Genomic DNA, 17,408 nt, shown 5'->3' with positions numbered 1-17,408 from the left:
ATAGAGTTTGTGGGCAGCTTCTAGCCTGCAAATTCACTTTTAATTTTCCAAAGCCAGTAGGTTGTTCATTTTATCACTGTTCCTATGTCTCCTGAAACAGTCTTCATAGCTTATGTGGGCAAATAATACAGCAAGTTTGACTTTACCAGCCAGCCAACAGCTTGTACATAGGCAGCAATACACAGAACCAGATTTTGGCAGCCTGGCATCAACACATCTGCTGTATTATAGGGGTTAGAGCACTAGTTCTCCCATATGGGAGACCCAGGTTCAATTCCAACAAGGCTCAAGTGGCCTTCTCCATTGACAAGAAGTCACTTCTTTATCTCTGATAGAGTTTGTGGGCAGCTTCTAGCCTGCAAATTCAGTTTTAATTTTCCAAAGCCAGTAGGTTGTTCATTTTAGTACTGTTCCTATGTCTCCTGAAGCAGTCTTCATAGCTGATGTGGGCTTAAGGTTTTTGCTGGACATTTTAGATCAAATTTAAGATAGAGTACTGGACATAAAATTAGCAAATAATACAGCAGATGCAAACAGCGTCTTTGGGTTTTGAAGGAAGCAAACAAATCTTCTTTAGATCTGATAGTTTCTATGTATTTGTGGGTTTTACTCTGACTGTACCAGCCATCCAACAGTTTGAACATAGGCATGAGAAACCCATGTTAAATTCCAACAAGGCTCAAGTGGCCTTCTCCATTGACAAGTAGTCACTTCTTTATCTCTGATAGAGTTTGTGGGCAGCTTCTAGCCTGCAAATTCACTTTTAATTTTCCAAAGCCAGTAGGTTGTTCATTTTATCACTGTTCCTATGTCTCCTGAAGCAGTCTTCATAGCTTATGTGGGCAAATAATACAGCAAGTTTGACTTTACCAACCAGCCAACAGTTTGTACATAGGCAGCAATACACAGAACCAGATTTTGGCAGCCTGGCATCAACACATCTGCTGTAGTCTACGGGTTAGAGCACTAGTTCTCCCATATGGGAGACCAAGGTTCAATTCCAACAAGGCTCAAGTGGCCTTCTCCATTGACAAGTAGTCACTTCTTTATCTCTGATAGAGTTTGTGGGCAGCTTCTAGCCTGCAAATTCACTTTTAATTTTCCAAAGCCAGTAGGTTGTTCATTTTAGTACTGTTCCTATGTCTCCTGAAGCAGTCTTCATAGCTGATGTGGGCTTAAGGTTTTTGCTGGACATTTTAGATCAAATTTAAGATAGAGTACTGGACATAAAATTTGCAAATAATACAGCAGATGCAAACAGTGTATTTGGGTTTTGAAAGAAGCAAACAAGTCTTCTTTAGATCTGATAGTTTCTATGTATTTGTGGGTTTTACTCTGACTGTACCAGCCATCCAACAGTTTGAAAATAGGCATGAGAAACCCAGGTTAAATTCCAACAAGGCTCAAGTAGCCTTCTCCATTGACAAGTAGTCACTTCTTTATCTCTGATAGAGTTTGTGGGCAGCTTCTAGCCTGCAAATTCACTTTTAATTTTCCAAAGCCAGTAGGTTGTTCATTTTATCACTGTTCCTATGTCTCCTGAAGCAGTCTTCATAGCTTATGTGGGCAAATAATACAGCAAGTTTGACTTTACCAGCCAGCCAACAGTTTGTACATAGGCAGCAATACACAGAACCAGATTTTGGCAGCCTGGCATCAACACATCTGCTGTAGTCTAGGGGTTAGAGCACTAGTTCTCCCATATGGGAGACCCAGGTTAAATTCCAACAAGGCTCAAGTGGCCTTCTCCATTGACAAGTAGTCACTTCTTTATCTCTGATAGAGTTTGTGGGCAGCTTCTAGCCTGGAAATTCCCTTTTAATTTTCCAAAGCCAGTAGGTTGTTCATTTTAGTACTGTTCCTATGTCTCCTGAAGCAGTCTTCATAGCTGATGTGGGCTTAAGGTTTTTGCTGGACATTTTAGATCAAATTTAAGATAGAGTACTGGACATAAAATTAGCAAATAATACAGCAGATGCAAACAGTGTCTTTGGGTTTTGAAAGAAGCAAACAAATCTTCTTTAGATCTGATAGTTTCTATGTATTTGTGGGTTTTACTCTGAGTGTACCAGCCATCCAACAGTTTGAACATAGGCATGAGAAACCCAGATTAAATTCCAACAAGGCTCAAGTAGCCTTCTCCATTGACAAGTAGTCACTTCTTTATCTCTGATAGAGTTTGTGGGCAGCTTCTAGCCTGCAAATTCACTTTTAATTTTCCAAAGCCAGTAGGTTGTTCATTTTATCACTGTTCCTATGTCTCCTGAAGCAGTCTTCATAGCTTATGTGGGCAAATAATACAGCAAGTTTGACTTTACCAGCCAGCCAACAGTTTGTACATAGGCAGCAATACACAGAACCAGATTTTGGCAGCCTGGCATCAACACATCTGCTGTAGTCTAGGGCTTAGAGCACTAGTTCTCCCATATGGGAGACCCAGGTTCAATTCCAACAAGGCTCAAGTGGCCTTCTCCATTGACAAGTAGTCACTTCTTTATCTCTGGTAGAGTTTGTGGGCAGCTTCTAGCCTGCAAATTCACTTTTAATTTTCCAAAGCCAGTAGGTTGTTTATTTTATCACTGTTCCTTTGTCTCCTGAAGCAGTCTTCATAGCTTATGTGGGCTTAAGGATTTTGCTGGACATTTAAGATCAAATGTAAGAAAAATTCCTGGACATAAAATTTGCAAATAATACAGCAGATGCCAACAGTGTCTTTGGGTTTTGAAGGAAGCAAACAAATATTCTTTAGATCTGATAGTTTTCATGTATTTGTGGGTTTGACTCTGACTTTACCAGCCAGCCAACAGTTTGTACATAGGCATGAGAAACCCAGGTTAAATTCCAACAAGGCTCAAGTGGCCTTCTCATTGACAAGTAGTAACTTCTTTATCTCTGATAGAGTTTGTGGGCAGCTTCTAGCCTGCAAATTCAGTTTTAATTTTCCAAAGCCAGTAGGTTGTTCATTTTAGTACTGTTCCTATGTCTCCTGAAGCAGTCTTCATAGCTGATGTGGGCTTAAGGTTTTTGCTGGACATTTTAGATCAAATTTAAGATAGAGTACTGGACATAAAATTTGCTAATAATACAGCAGATGCAAACAGTGTCTTTGGGTTTTGAAAGAAGCAAACAAATCTTCTTTAGATCTGATAGTTTCTATGTATTTGTGGGTTTTACTCTGACTGTACCAGCCATCCAACAGTTTGAAAATAGGCATGAGAAACCCAGGTTAAATTCCAACAAGGCTCAAGTAGCCTTCTGCATTGACAAGTAGTCACTTCTTTATCTCTGATAGAGTTTGTGGGCAGCTTCTAGCCTGCAAATTCAGTTTTAATTTTCCAAAGCCAGTAGGTTGTTCATTTTAGTACTGTTCCTATGTCTCCTGAAGTAGTCTTCATAGCTGATGTGGGCTTAAGGTTTTTGCTGGACATTTTAGATCAAATTTAAGATAGAGTACTGGACATAAAATTTGCTAATAATACAGCAGATGCAAACAGTGTCTTTGGGTTTTGAAAGAAGCAAACAAATCTTCTTTAGATCTGATAGTTTCTATGTATTTGTGGGTTTTACTCTGACTGTACCAGCCATCCAACAGTTTGAAAATAGGCATGAGAAACCCAGGTTAAATTCCAACAAGGCTCAAGTAGCCTTCTGCATTGACAAGTAGTCACTTCTTTATCTCTGATAGAGTTTGTGGGCAGCTTCTAGCCTGCAAATTCACTTTTATTTTTCCAAAGCCAGTAGGTTGTTCATTTTATCACTGTTCCTATGTCTCCTGAAGCAGTCTTCATAGCTTATGTGGGCAAATAATACAGCAAGTTTGACTTTACCAGCCAGCCAACAGTTTGTACATAGGCAGCAATACACAGAACCAGATTTTGGCAGCCTGGCATCAACACATCTGCTGTAGTCTAGGGGTTAGAGCACTAGTTCTCCCATATGGGAGACCCAGGTTCAATTCCAACAAGGCTCAAGTGGCCTTCTCCATTGACAAGTAATCACTTCTTTATCTCTGATAGAGTTTGTGGGCAGCTTCTAGCCTGCAAATTCCCTTTTAATTTTCCAAAGCCAGTAGGTTGTTCATTTTAGTACTGTTCCTATGTCTCCTGAAGCAGTCTTCATAGCTGATGTGGGCTTAAGGTTTTTGCTGGACATTTTAGATCAAATTTAAGATAGAGTACTGGACATAAAATTTGCAAATAATGCAGCAGATGCAAACAGTGTATTTGGGTTTTGAAAGAAGCAAACAAATCTTCTTTAGATCTGATAGTTTCTATGTATTTGTGGGTTTTACTCTGACTGTACCAGCCATCCAACAGTTTGAAAATAGGCATGAGAAACCCAGGTTAAATTCCAACAAGGCTCAAGTAGCCTTCTCCATTGACAAGTAGTCACTTCTTTATCTCTGATAGAGTTTGTGGGCAGCTTCTAGCCTGCAAATTCACTTTTAATTTTCCAAAGCCAGTAGGTTGTTCATTTTATCACTGTTCCTATGTCTCCTGAAGCAGTCTTCATAGCTTATGTGGGCAAATAATACAGCAAGTTTGACTTTACCAGCCAGCCAACAGTTTGTACATAGGCAGCAATACACAGAGCCAGATTTTGGCAGCCTGGCATCAACACATCTGCTGTAGTCTAGGGCTTAGAGCACTAGTTCTCCCATATGGGAGACCCAGGTTCAATTCCAACAAGGCTCAAGTGGCCTTCTCCATTGACAAGTAGTCACTTCTTTATCTCTGATAGAGTTTGTGGGCAGCTTCTAGCCTGCAAATTCACTTTTAATTTTCCAAAGCCAGTAGGTTGTTTATTTTATCACTGTTCCTATGTCTCCTGAAGCAGTCTTCATAGCTTATGTGGGCTTAAGGATTTTGCTGGACATTTAAGATCAAATGTAAGAAAAATTCCTGGACATAAAATTAGCAAATAATACAGCAGATGCCAACAGTGTCTTTGGGTTTTGAAGGAAGCAAACAAATATTCTTTAGATCTGATAGTTTTCATGTATTTGTGGGTTTGACTCTGACTTTACCAGCCAGCCAACAGTTTGTACATAGGCATGAGAAACCCAGGTTAAATTCCAACAAGGCTCAAGTGGCCTTCTCATTGACAAGTAGTCACTTCTTTATCTCTGATAGAGTTTGTGGGCAGCTTCTAGCCTGCAAATTCACTTTTAATTTTCCAAAGCCAGTAGGTTGTTCATTTTATCACTGTTCCTATGTCTCCTGAAACAGTCTTCATAGCTTATGTGGGCAAATAATACAGCAAGTTTGACTTTACCAGCCAGCCAACAGCTTGTACATAGGCAGCAATACACAGAACCAGATTTTGGCAGCCTGGCATCAACACATCTGCTGTAGTATAGGGGTTAGAGCACTAGTTCTCCCATATGGGAGACCCAGGTTCAATTCCAACAAGGCTCAAGTGGCCTTCTCCATTGACAAGTAGTCACTTCTTTATCTCTGATAGAGTTTGTGGGCAGCTTCTAGCCTGCAAATTCAGTTTTAATTTTCCAAAGCCAGTAGGTTGTTCATTTTAGTACTGTTCCTATGTCTCCTGAAGCAGTCTTCATAGCTGATGTGGGCTTAAGGTTTTTGCTGGACATTTTAGATCAAATTTAAGATAGAGTACTGGACATAAAATTAGCAAATAATACAGCAGATGCAAACAGCGTCTTTGGGTTTTGAAGGAAGCAAACAAATCTTCTTTAGATCTGATAGTTTCTATGTATTTGTGGGTTTTACTCTGACTGTACCAGCCATCCAACAGTTTGAACATAGGCATGAGAAACCCAGGTTAAATTCCAACAAGGCTCAAGTGGCTTTCTCCATTGACAAGTAGTCACTTCTTTATCTCTGATAGAGTTTGTGGGCAGCTTCTAGCCTGCAAATTCACTTTTAATTTTCCAAAGCCAGTAGGTTGTTCATTTTATCACTGTTCCTATGTTTCCTGAAGCAGTCTTCATAGCTTATGTGGGCAAATAATACAGCAAGTTTGACTTTACCAACCAGCCAACAGTTTGTACATAGGCAGCAATACACAGAACCAGATTTTGGCAGCCTGGCATCAACACATCTGCTGTAGTCTACGGGTTAGAGCACTAGTTCTCCCATATGGGAGACCAAGGTTCAATTCCAACAAGGCTCAAGTGGCCTTCTCCATTGACAAGTAGTCACTTCTTTATCTCTGATAGAGTTTGTGGGCAGCTTCTAGCCTGCAAATTCACTTTTAATTTTCCAAAGCCAGTAGGTTGTTCATTTTAGTACTGTTCCTATGTCTCCTGAAGCAGTCTTCATAGCTGATGTGGGCTTAAGGTTTTTGCTGGACATTTTAGATCAAATTTAAGATAGAGTACTGGACATAAAATTTGCAAATAATACAGCAGATGCAAACAGTGTATTTGGGTTTTGAAAGAAGCAAACAAGTCTTCTTTAGATCTGATAGTTTCTATGTATTTGTGGGTTTTACTCTGACTGTACCAGCCATCCAACAGTTTGAAAATAGGCATGAGAAACCCAGGTTAAATTCCAACAAGGCTCAAGTAGCCTTCTCCATTGACAAGAAGTCACTTCTTTATCTCTGATAGAGTTTGTGGGCAGCTTCTAGCCTGCAAATTCACTTTTAATTTTCCAAAGCCAGTAGGTTGTTCATTTTATCACTGTTCCTATGTCTCCTGAAGCAGTCTTCATAGCTTATGTGGGCAAATAATACAGCAAGTTTGACTTTACCAGCCAGCCAACAGTTTGTACATAGGCAGCAATACACAGAACCAGATTTTGGCAGCCTGGCATCAACACATCTGCTGTAGTCTAGGGGTTAGAGCACTAGTTCTCCCATATGGGAGACCCAGGTTAAATTCCAACAAGGCTCAAGTGGCCTTCTCCATTGACAAGTAGTCACTTCTTTATCTCTGATAGAGTTTGTGGGCAGCTTCTAGCCTGCAAATTCACTTTTAATTTTCCAAAGCCAGTAGGTTGTTCATTTTAGTACTGTTCCTATGTCTCCTGAAGCAGTCTTCATAGCTGATGTGGGCTTAAGGTTTTTGCTGGACATTTTAGATCAAATTTAAGATAGAGTACTGGACATAAAATTTGCAAATAATACAGCAGATGCAAACAGTGTATTTGGGTTTTGAAAGAAGCAAACAAGTCTTCTTTAGATCTGATAGTTTCTATGTATTTGTGGGTTTTACTCTGACTGTACCAGCCATCCAACAGTTTGAAAATAGGCATGAGAAACCCAGGTTAAATTCCAACAAGGCTCAAGTAGCCTTCTCCATTGACAAGTAGTCACTTCTTTATCTCTGATAGAGTTTGTGGGCAGCTTCTAGCCTGCAAATTCACTTTTAATTTTCCAAAGCCAGTAGGTTGTTCATTTTATCACTGTTCCTATGTCTCCTGAAGCAGTCTTCATAGCTTATGTGGGCAAATAATACAGCAAGTTTGACTTTACCAGCCAGCCAACAGTTTGTACATAGGCAGCAATACACAGAACCAGATTTTGGCAGCCTGGCATCAACACATCTGCTGTAGTCTAGGGGTTAGAGCACTAGTTCTCCCATATGGGAGACCCAGGTTAAATTCCAACAAGGCTCAAGTGGCCTTCTCCATTGACAAGTAGTCACTTTTTTTTCTCTGATAGAGTTTGTGGGCAGCTTCTAGCCTGGAAATTCCCTTTTAATTTTCCAAAGCCAGTAGGTTGTTCATTTTAGTACTGTTCCTATGTCTCCTGAAGCAGTCTTCATAGCTGATGTGGGCTTAAGGTTTTTGCTGGACATTTTAGATCAAATTTAAGATAGAGTACTGGACATAAAATTAGCAAATAATACAGCAGATGCAAACAGTGTCTTTGGGTTTTGAAAGAAGCAAACAAATCTTCTTTAGATCTGATAGTTTCTATGTATTTGTGGGTTTTACTCTGACTGTACCAGCCATCCAACAGTTTGAACATAGGCATGAGAAACCCAGATTAAATTCCAACAAGGCTCAAGTAGCCTTCTCCATTGACAAGTAGTCACTTCTTTATCTCTGATAGAGTTTGTGGGCAGCTTCTAGCCTGCAAATTCACTTTTAATTTTCCAAAGCCAGTAGGTTGTTCATTTTATCACTGTTCCTATGTCTCCTGAAGCAGTCTTCATAGCTTATGTGGGCAAATAATACAGCAAGTTTGACTTTACCAGCCAGCCAACAGTTTGTACATAGGCAGCAATACACAGAACCAGATTTTGGCAGCCTGGCATCAACACATCTGCTGTAGTCTAGGGCTTAGAGCACTAGTTCTCCCATATGGGAGACCCAGGTTCAATTCCAACAAGGCTCAAGTGGCCTTCTCCATTGACAAGTAGTCACTTCTTTATCTCTGATAGAGTTTGTGGGCAGCTTCTAGCCTGCAAATTCACTTTTAATTTTCCAAAGCCAGTAGGTTGTTTATTTTATCACTGTTCCTATGTCTCCTGAAGCAGTCTTCATAGCTTATGTGGGCTTAAGGATTTTGCTGGACATTTAAGATCAAATGTAAGAAAAATTCCTGGACATAAAATTAGCAAATAATACAGCAGATGCCAACAGTGTCTTTGGGTTTTGAAGGAAGCAAACAAATATTCTTTAGATCTGATAGTTTTCATGTATTTGTGGGTTTGACTCTGACTTTACCAGCCAGCCAACAGTTTGTACATAGGCATGAGAAACCCAGGTTAAATTCCAACAAGGCTCAAGTGGCCTTCTCATTGACAAGTAGTCACTTCTTTATCTATGATAGAGTTTGTGGGCAGCTTCTAGCCTGCAAATTCAGTTTTAATTTTCCAAAGCCAGTAGGTTGTTCATTTTAGTACTGTTCCTATGTCTCCTGAAGCAGTCTTCATAGCTGATGTGGGCTTAAGGTTTTTGCTGGACATTTTAGATCAAATTTAAGATAGAGTACTGGACATAAAATTTGCTAATAATACAGCAGATGCAAACAGTGTCTTTGGGTTTTGAAAGAAGCAAACAAATCTTCTTTAGATCTGATAGTTTCTATGTATTTGTGGGTTTTACTCTGACTGTACCAGCCATCCAACAGTTTGAAAATAGGCATGAGAAACCCAGGTTAAATTCCAACAAGGCTCAAGTAGCCTTCTGCATTGACAAGTAGTCACTTCTTTATCTCTGATAGAGTTTGTGGGCAGCTTCTAGCCTGCAAATTCAGTTTTAATTTTCCAAAGCCAGTAGGTTGTTCATTTTAGTACTGTTCCTATGTCTCCTGAAGTAGTCTTCATAGCTGATGTGGGCTTAAGGTTTTTGCTGGACATTTTAGATCAAATTTAAGATAGAGTACTGGACATAAAATTTGCTAATAATACAGCAGATGCAAACAGTGTCTTTGGGTTTTGAAAGAAGCAAACAAATCTTCTTTAGATCTGATAGTTTCTATGTATTTGTGGGTTTTACTCTGACTGTACCAGCCATCCAACAGTTTGAAAATAGGCATGAGAAACCCAGGTTAAATTCCAACAAGGCTCAAGTAGCCTTCTGCATTGACAAGTAGTCACTTCTTTATCTCTGATAGAGTTTGTGGGCAGCTTCTAGCCTGCAAATTCACTTTTAATTTTCCAAAGCCAGTAGGTTGTTCATTTTATCACTGTTCCTATGTCTCCTGAAGCAGTCTTCATAGCTTATGTGGGCAAATAATACAGCAAGTTTGACTTTACCAGCCAGCCAACAGTTTGTACATAGGCAGCAATACACAGAACCAGATTTTGGCAGCCTGGCATCAACACATCTGCTGTAGTCTAGGGGTTAGAGCACTAGTTCTCCCATATGGGAGACCCAGGTTCAATTCCAACAAGGCTCAAGTGGCCTTCTCCATTGACAAGTAGTCACTTCTTTATCTCTGATAGAGTTTGTGGGCAGCTTCTAGCCTGCAAATTCACTTTTAATTTTCCAAAGCCAGTAGGTTGTTCATTTTAGTACTGTACCTATGTCTCCTGAAGCAGTCTTCATAGCTGATGTGGGCTTAAGGTTTTTGCTGGACATTTTAGATCAAATTTAAGATAGAGTACTGGACATAAAATTAGCAAATAATACAGCAGATGCAAACAGCGTCTTTGGGTTTTGAAAGAAGCAAACAAATCTTCTTTAGATCTGATAGGTTCTATGTATTTGTGGGTTTTACTCTGACTGTACCAGCCATCCAACAGTTTGAACATAGGCATGAGAAACCCAGGTTAAATTCCAACAAGGCTCAAGTGGCCTTCTCCATTGACAAGTAGTCACTTCTTTATCTCTGATAGAGTTTGTGGGCAGCTTCTAGCCTGCAAATTCACTTTTAATTTTCCAAAGCCAGTAGGTTGTTCATTTTATCACTGTTCCTATGTCTCCTGAAGCAGTCTTCATAGCTTATGTGGGCAAATAATACAGCAAGTTTGACTTTACCAACCAGCCAACAGTTTGTACATAGGCAGCAATACACAGAACCAGATTTTGGCAGCCTGGCATCAACACATCTGCTGTAGTCTACGGGTTAGAGCACTAGTTCTCCCATATGGGAGACCCAGGTTAAATTCCAACAAGGCTCAAGTGGCCTTCTCCATTGACAAGTAGTCACTTCTTTATCTCTGATAGAGTTTGTGGGCAGCTTCTAGCCTGCAAATTCACTTTTAATTTTCCAAAGCCAGTAGGTTGTTAATTTTATCACTGTTCCTATGTCTCCTGAAGCAGTCTTCATAGCTTATGTGGGCTTAAGGATTTTGCTGGACATTTAAGATCAAATGTAAGAAAAATTCCTGGACATAAAATTAGCAAATAATACAGCAGATGCCAACAGTGTCTTTGGGTTTTGAAGGAAGCAAACAAATCTTCTTTAGATCTGATAGTTTCTATGTATTTGTGGGTTTTACTCTGACTGTACCAGCCATCCACCAGTTTGAAAATAGGCATGAGAAACCCAGGTTAAATTCCAACAAGGCTCAAGTAGCCTTCTCCATTGACAAGTAGTCACTTCTTTATCTCTGATAGAGTTTGTGGGCAGCTTCTAGCCTGCAAATTCACTTTTAATTTTCCAAAGCCAGTAGGTTGTTCATTTTATCACTGTTCCTATGTCTCCTGAAGCAGTCTTCATAGCTTATGTGGGCAAATAATACAGCAAGTTTGACTTTACCAGCCAGCCAACAGTTTGTACATAGGCAGCAATACACAGAACCAGATTTTGGCAGCCTGGCATCAACACATCTGCTGTAGTCTAGGGGTTAGAGCACTAGTTCTCCCATATGGGAGACCCAGGTTAAATTCCAACAAGGCTCAAGTGGCCTTCTCCATTGACAAGTAGTCACTTTTTTTTCTCTGATAGAGTTTGTGGGCAGCTTCTAGCCTGGAAATTCCCTTTTAATTTTCCAAAGCCAGTAGGTTGTTCATTTTAGTACTGTTCCTATGTCTCCTGAAGCAGTCTTCATAGCTGATGTGGGCTTAAGGTTTTTGCTGGACATTTTAGATCAAATTTAAGATAGAGTACTGGACATAAAATTAGCAAATAATACAGCAGATGCAAACAGTGTCTTTGGGTTTTGAAAGAAGCAAACAAATCTTCTTTAGATCTGATAGTTTCTATGTATTTGTGGGTTTTACTCTGACTGTACCAGCCATCCAACAGTTTGAACATAGGCATGAGAAACCCAGATTAAATTCCAACAAGGCTCAAGTAGCCTTCTCCATTGACAAGTAGTCACTTCTTTATCTCTGATAGAGTTTGTGGGCAGCTTCTAGCCTGCAAATTCACTTTTAATTTTCCAAAGCCAGTAGGTTGTTCATTTTATCACTGTTCCTATGTCTCCTGAAGCAGTCTTCATAGCTTATGTGGGCAAATAATACAGCAAGTTTGACTTTACCAGCCAGCCAACAGTTTGTACATAGGCAGCAATACACAGAACCAGATTTTGGCAGCCTGGCATCAACACATCTGCTGTAGTCTAGGGCTTAGAGCACTAGTTCTCCCATATGGGAGACCCAGGTTAAATTCCAACAAGGCTCAAGTGGCCTTCTCCATTGACAAGTAGTCACTTCTTTATCTCTGATAGAGTTTGTGGGCAGCTTCTAGCCTGCAAATTCACTTTTAATTTTCCAAAGCCAGTAGGTTGTTAATTTTATCACTGTTCCTATGTCTCCTGAAGCAGTCTTCATAGCTTATGTGGGCTTAAGGATTTTGCTGGACATTTAAGATCAAATGTAAGAAAAATTCCTGGACATAAAATTAGCAAATAATACAGCAGATGCCAACAGTGTCTTTGGGTTTTGAAGGAAGCAAACAAATCTTCTTTAGATCTGATAGCTTCTATGTATTTGTGGGTTTTACTCTGACTGTACCAGCCATCCAACAGTTTGAAAATAGGCATGAGAAACCCAGGTTAAATTCCAACAAGGCTCAAGTAGCCTTCTGCATTGACAAGTAGTCACTTCTTTATCTCTGATAGAGTTTGTGGGCAGCTTCTAGCATGCAAATTCACTTTTAATTTTCCAAAGCCAGTAGGTTGTTCATTTTAGTACTGTTCCTATGTCTCCTGAAGCAGTCTTCATAGCTTATGTGGGCTTAAGGATTTTGCTGGACATTTAAGATCAAATGTAAGAAAAATTCCTGGACATAAAATTAGCAAATAATACAGCAGATGCCAACAGTGTCTTTGGGTTTTGAAGGAAGCAAACAAATATTCTTTAGATCTGATAGTTTTCATGTATTTGTGGGTTTGACTCTGACTTTACCAGCCAGCCAACAGTTTGTACATAGGCATGAGAAACCCAGGTTAAATTCCAACAAGGCTCAAGTGGCCTTCTCATTGACAAGTAGTCACTTCTTTATCTCTGATAGAGTTTGTGGGCAGCTTCTAGCCTGCAAATTCAGTTTTAATTTTCCAAAGCCAGTAGGTTGTTCATTTTAGTACTGTTCCTATGTCTCCTGAAGCAGTCTTCATAGCTGATGTGGGCTTAAGGTTTTTGCTGGACATTTTAGATCAAATTTAAGATAGAGTACTGGACATAAAATTTGCTAATAATACAGCAGATGCAAACAGTGTCTTTGGGTTTTGAAAGAAGCAAACAAATCTTCTTTAGATCTGATAGTTTCTATGTATTTGTGGGTTTTACTCTGACTGTACCAGCCATCCAACAGTTTGAAAATAGGCATGAGAAACCCAGGTTAAATTCCAACAAGGCTCAAGTAGCCTTCTGCATTGACAAGTAGTCACTTCTTTATCTCTGATAGAGTTTGTGGGCAGCTTCTAGCCTGCAAATTCAGTTTTAATTTTCCAAAGCCAGTAGGTTGTTCATTTTAGTACTGTTCCTATGTCTCCTGAAGTAGTCTTCATAGCTGATGTGGGCTTAAGGTTTTTGCTGGACATTTTAGATCAAATTTAAGATAGAGTACTGGACATAAAATTTGCTAATAATACAGCAGATGCAAACAGTGTCTTTGGGTTTTGAAAGAAGCAAACAAATCTTCTTTAGATCTGATAGTTTCTATGTATTTGTGGGTTTTACTCTGACTGTACCAGCCATCCAACAGTTTGAAAATAGGCATGAGAAACCCAGGTTAAATTCCAACAAGGCTCAAGTAGCCTTCTGCATTGACAAGTAGTCACTTCTTTATCTCTGATAGAGTTTGTGGGCAGCTTCTAGCCTGCAAATTCACTTTTAATTTTCCAAAGCCAGTAGGTTGTTCATTTTATCACTGTTCCTATGTCTCCTGAAGCAGTCTTCATAGCTTATGTGGGCAAATAATACAGCAAGTTTGACTTTACCAGCCAGCCAACAGTTTGTACATAGGCAGCAATACACAGAACCAGATTTTGGCAGCCTGGCATCAACACATCTGCTGTAGTCTAGGGGTTAGAGCACTAGTTCTCCCATATGGGAGACCCAGGTTCAATTCCAACAAGGCTCAAGTGGCCTTCTCCATTGACAAGTAGTCACTTCTTTATCTCTGATAGAGTTTGTGGGCAGCTTCTAGCCTGCAAATTCACTTTTAATTTTCCAAAGCCAGTAGGTTGTTTATTTTATCACTGTTCCTATGTCTCCTGAAGCAGTCTTCATAGCTTATGTGGGCTTAAGGATTTTGCTGGACATTTAAGATCAAATGTAAGAAAAATTCCTGGACATAAAATTAGCAAATAATACAGCAGATGCCAACAGTGTCTTTGGGTTTTGAAGGAAGCAAACAAATATTCTTTAGATCTGATAGTTTTCATGTATTTGTGGGTTTGACTCTGACTTTACCAGCCAGCCAACAGTTTGTACATAGGCATGAGAAACCCAGGTTAAATTCCAACAAGGCTCAAGTGGCCTTCTCATTGACAAGTAGTCACTTCTTTATCTCTGATAGAGTTTGTGGGCAGCTTCTAGCCTGCAAATTCAGTTTTAATTTTCCAAAGCCAGTAGGTTGTTCATTTTAGTACTGTTCCTATGTCTCCTGAAGCAGTCTTCATAGCTGATGTGGGCTTAAGGTTTTTGCTGGACATTTTAGATCAAATTTAAGATAGAGTACTGGACATAAAATTTGCTAATAATACAGCAGATGCAAACAGTGTCTTTGGGTTTTGAAAGAAGCAAACAAATCTTCTTTAGATCTGATAGTTTCTATGTATTTGTGGGTTTTACTCTGACTGTACCAGCCATCCAACAGTTTGAAAATAGGCATGAGAAACCCAGGTTAAATTCCAACAAGGCTCAAGTAGCCTTCTGCATTGACAAGTAGTCACTTCTTTATCTCTGATAGAGTTTGTGGGCAGCTTCTAGCCTGCAAATTCAGTTTTAATTTTCCAAAGCCAGTAGGTTGTTCATTTTAGTACTGTTCCTATGTCTCCTGAAGTAGTCTTCATAGCTGATGTGGGCTTAAGGTTTTTGCTGGACATTTTAGATCAAATTTAAGATAGAGTACTGGACATAAAATTTGCTAATAATACAGCAGATGCAAACAGTGTCTTTGGGTTTTGAAAGAAGCAAACAAATCTTCTTTAGATCTGATAGTTTCTATGTATTTGTGGGTTTTACTCTGACTGTACCAGCCATCCAACAGTTTGAAAATAGGCATGAGAAACCCAGGTTAAATTCCAACAAGGCTCAAGTAGCCTTCTCCATTGACAAGAAGTCACTTCTTTATCTCTGATAGAGTTTTTGGGCAGCTTCTAGCCTGCAAATTCACTTTTAATTTTCCAAAGCCAGTAGGTTGTTCATTTTATCACTGTTCCTATGTCTCCTGAAGCAGTCTTCATAGCTTATGTGGGCAAATAATACAGCAAGTTTGACTTTACCAGCCAGCCAACAGTTTGTACATAGGCAGCAATACACAGAACCAGATTTTGGCAGCCTGGCATCAACACATCTGCTGTAGTCTAGGGGTTAGAGCACTAGTTCTCCCATATGGGAGACCCAGGTTAAATTCCAACAAGGCTCAAGTGGCCTTCTCCATTGACAAGTAGTCACTTCTTTATCTCTGATAGAGTTTGTGGGCAGCTTCTAGCCTGCAAATTCACTTTTAATTTTCCAAAGCCAGTAGGTTGTTCATTTTAGTACTGTTCCTATGTCTCCTGAAGCAGTCTTCATAGCTGATGTGGGCTTAAGGTTTTTGCTGGACATTTTAGATCAAATTTAAGATAGAGTACTGGACATAAAATTTGCAAATAATACAGCAGATGCAAACAGTGTATTTGGGTTTTGAAAGAAGCAAACAAGTCTTCTTTAGATCTGATAGTTTCTATGTATTTGTGGGTTTTACTCTGACTGTACCAGCCATCCAACAGTTTGAAAATAGGCATGAGAAACCCAGGTTAAATTCCAACAAGGCTCAAGTAGCCTTCTCCATTGACAAGTAGTCACTTCTTTATCTCTGATAGAGTTTGTGGGCAGCTTCTAGCCTGCAAATTCACTTTTAATTTTCCAAAGCCAGTAGGTTGTTCATTTTATCACTGTTCCTATGTCTCCTGAAGCAGTCTTCATAGCTTATGTGGGCAAATAATACAGCAAGTTTGACTTTACCAGCCAGCCAACAGTTTGTACATAGGCAGCAATACACAGAACCAGATTTTGGCAGCCTGGCATCAACACATCTGCTGTAGTCTAGGGGTTAGAGCACTAGTTCTCCCATATGGGAGACCCAGGTTAAATTCCAACAAGGCTCAAGTGGCCTTCTCCATTGACAAGTAGTCACTTTTTTTTCTCTGATAGAGTTTGTGGGCAGCTTCTAGCCTGGAAATTCCCTTTTAATTTTCCAAAGCCAGTAGGTTGTTCATTTTAGTACTGTTCCTATGTCTCCTGAAGCAGTCTTCATAGCTGATGTGGGCTTAAGGTTTTTGCTGGACATTTTAGATCAAATTTAAGATAGAGTACTGGACATAAAATTAGCAAATAATACAGCAGATGCAAACAGTGTCTTTGGGTTTTGAAAGAAGCAAACAAATCTTCTTTAGATCTGATAGTTTCTATGTATTTGTGGGTTTTACTCTGACTGTACCAGCCATCCAACAGTTTGAACATAGGCATGAGAAACCCAGATTAAATTCCAACAAGGCTCAAGTAGCCTTCTCCATTGACAAGTAGTCACTTCTTTATCTCTGATAGAGTTTGTGGGCAGCTTCTAGCCTGCAAATTCACTTTTAATTTTCCAAAGCCAGTAGGTTGTTCATTTTATCACTGTTCCTATGTCTCCTGAAGCAGTCTTCATAGCTTATGTGGGCAAATAATACAGCAAGTTTGACTTTACCAGCCAGCCAACAGTTTGTACATAGGCAGCAATACACAGAACCAGATTTTGGCAGCCTGGCATCAACACATCTGCTGTAGTCTAGGGCTTAGAGCACTAGTTCTCCCATATGGGAGACCCAGGTTCAATTCCAACAAGGCTCAAGTGGCCTTCTCCATTGACAAGTAGTCACTTCTTTATCTCTGATAGAGTTTGTGGGCAGCTTCTAGCCTGCAAATTCACTTTTAATTTTCCAAAGCCAGTAGGTTGTTTATTTTATCACTGTTCCTATGTCTCCTGAAGCAGTCTTCATAGCTTATGTGGGCTTAAGGATTTTGCTGGACATTTAAGATCAAATGTAAGAAAAATTCCTGGACATAAAATTAGCAAATAATACAGCAGATGCCAACAGTGTCTTTGGGTTTTGAAGGAAGCAAACAAATATTCTTTAGATCTGATAGTTTTCATGTATTTGTGGGTTTGACTCTGACTTTACCAGCCAGCCAACAGTTTGTACATAGGCATGAGAAACCCAGGTTAAATTCCAACAAGGCTCAAGTGGCCTTCTCATTGACAAGTAGTCACTTCTTTATCTATGATAGAGTTTGTGGGCAGCTTCTAGCCTGCAAATTCAGTTTTAATTTTCCAAAGCCAGTAGGTTGTTCATTTTAGTACTGTTCCTATGTCTCCTGAAGCAGTCTTCATAGCTGATGTGGGCT

This window comes from Paramisgurnus dabryanus, chromosome 8 (assembly GCF_030506205.2).
Source record: "Paramisgurnus dabryanus chromosome 8, PD_genome_1.1, whole genome shotgun sequence".
NCBI classification, from domain to species: Eukaryota; Metazoa; Chordata; class Actinopteri; order Cypriniformes; family Cobitidae; genus Paramisgurnus; species Paramisgurnus dabryanus.
The sequence above is the reverse complement of the archived record's forward strand: the minus strand, read 5'-3'. Positions refer to the sequence as shown.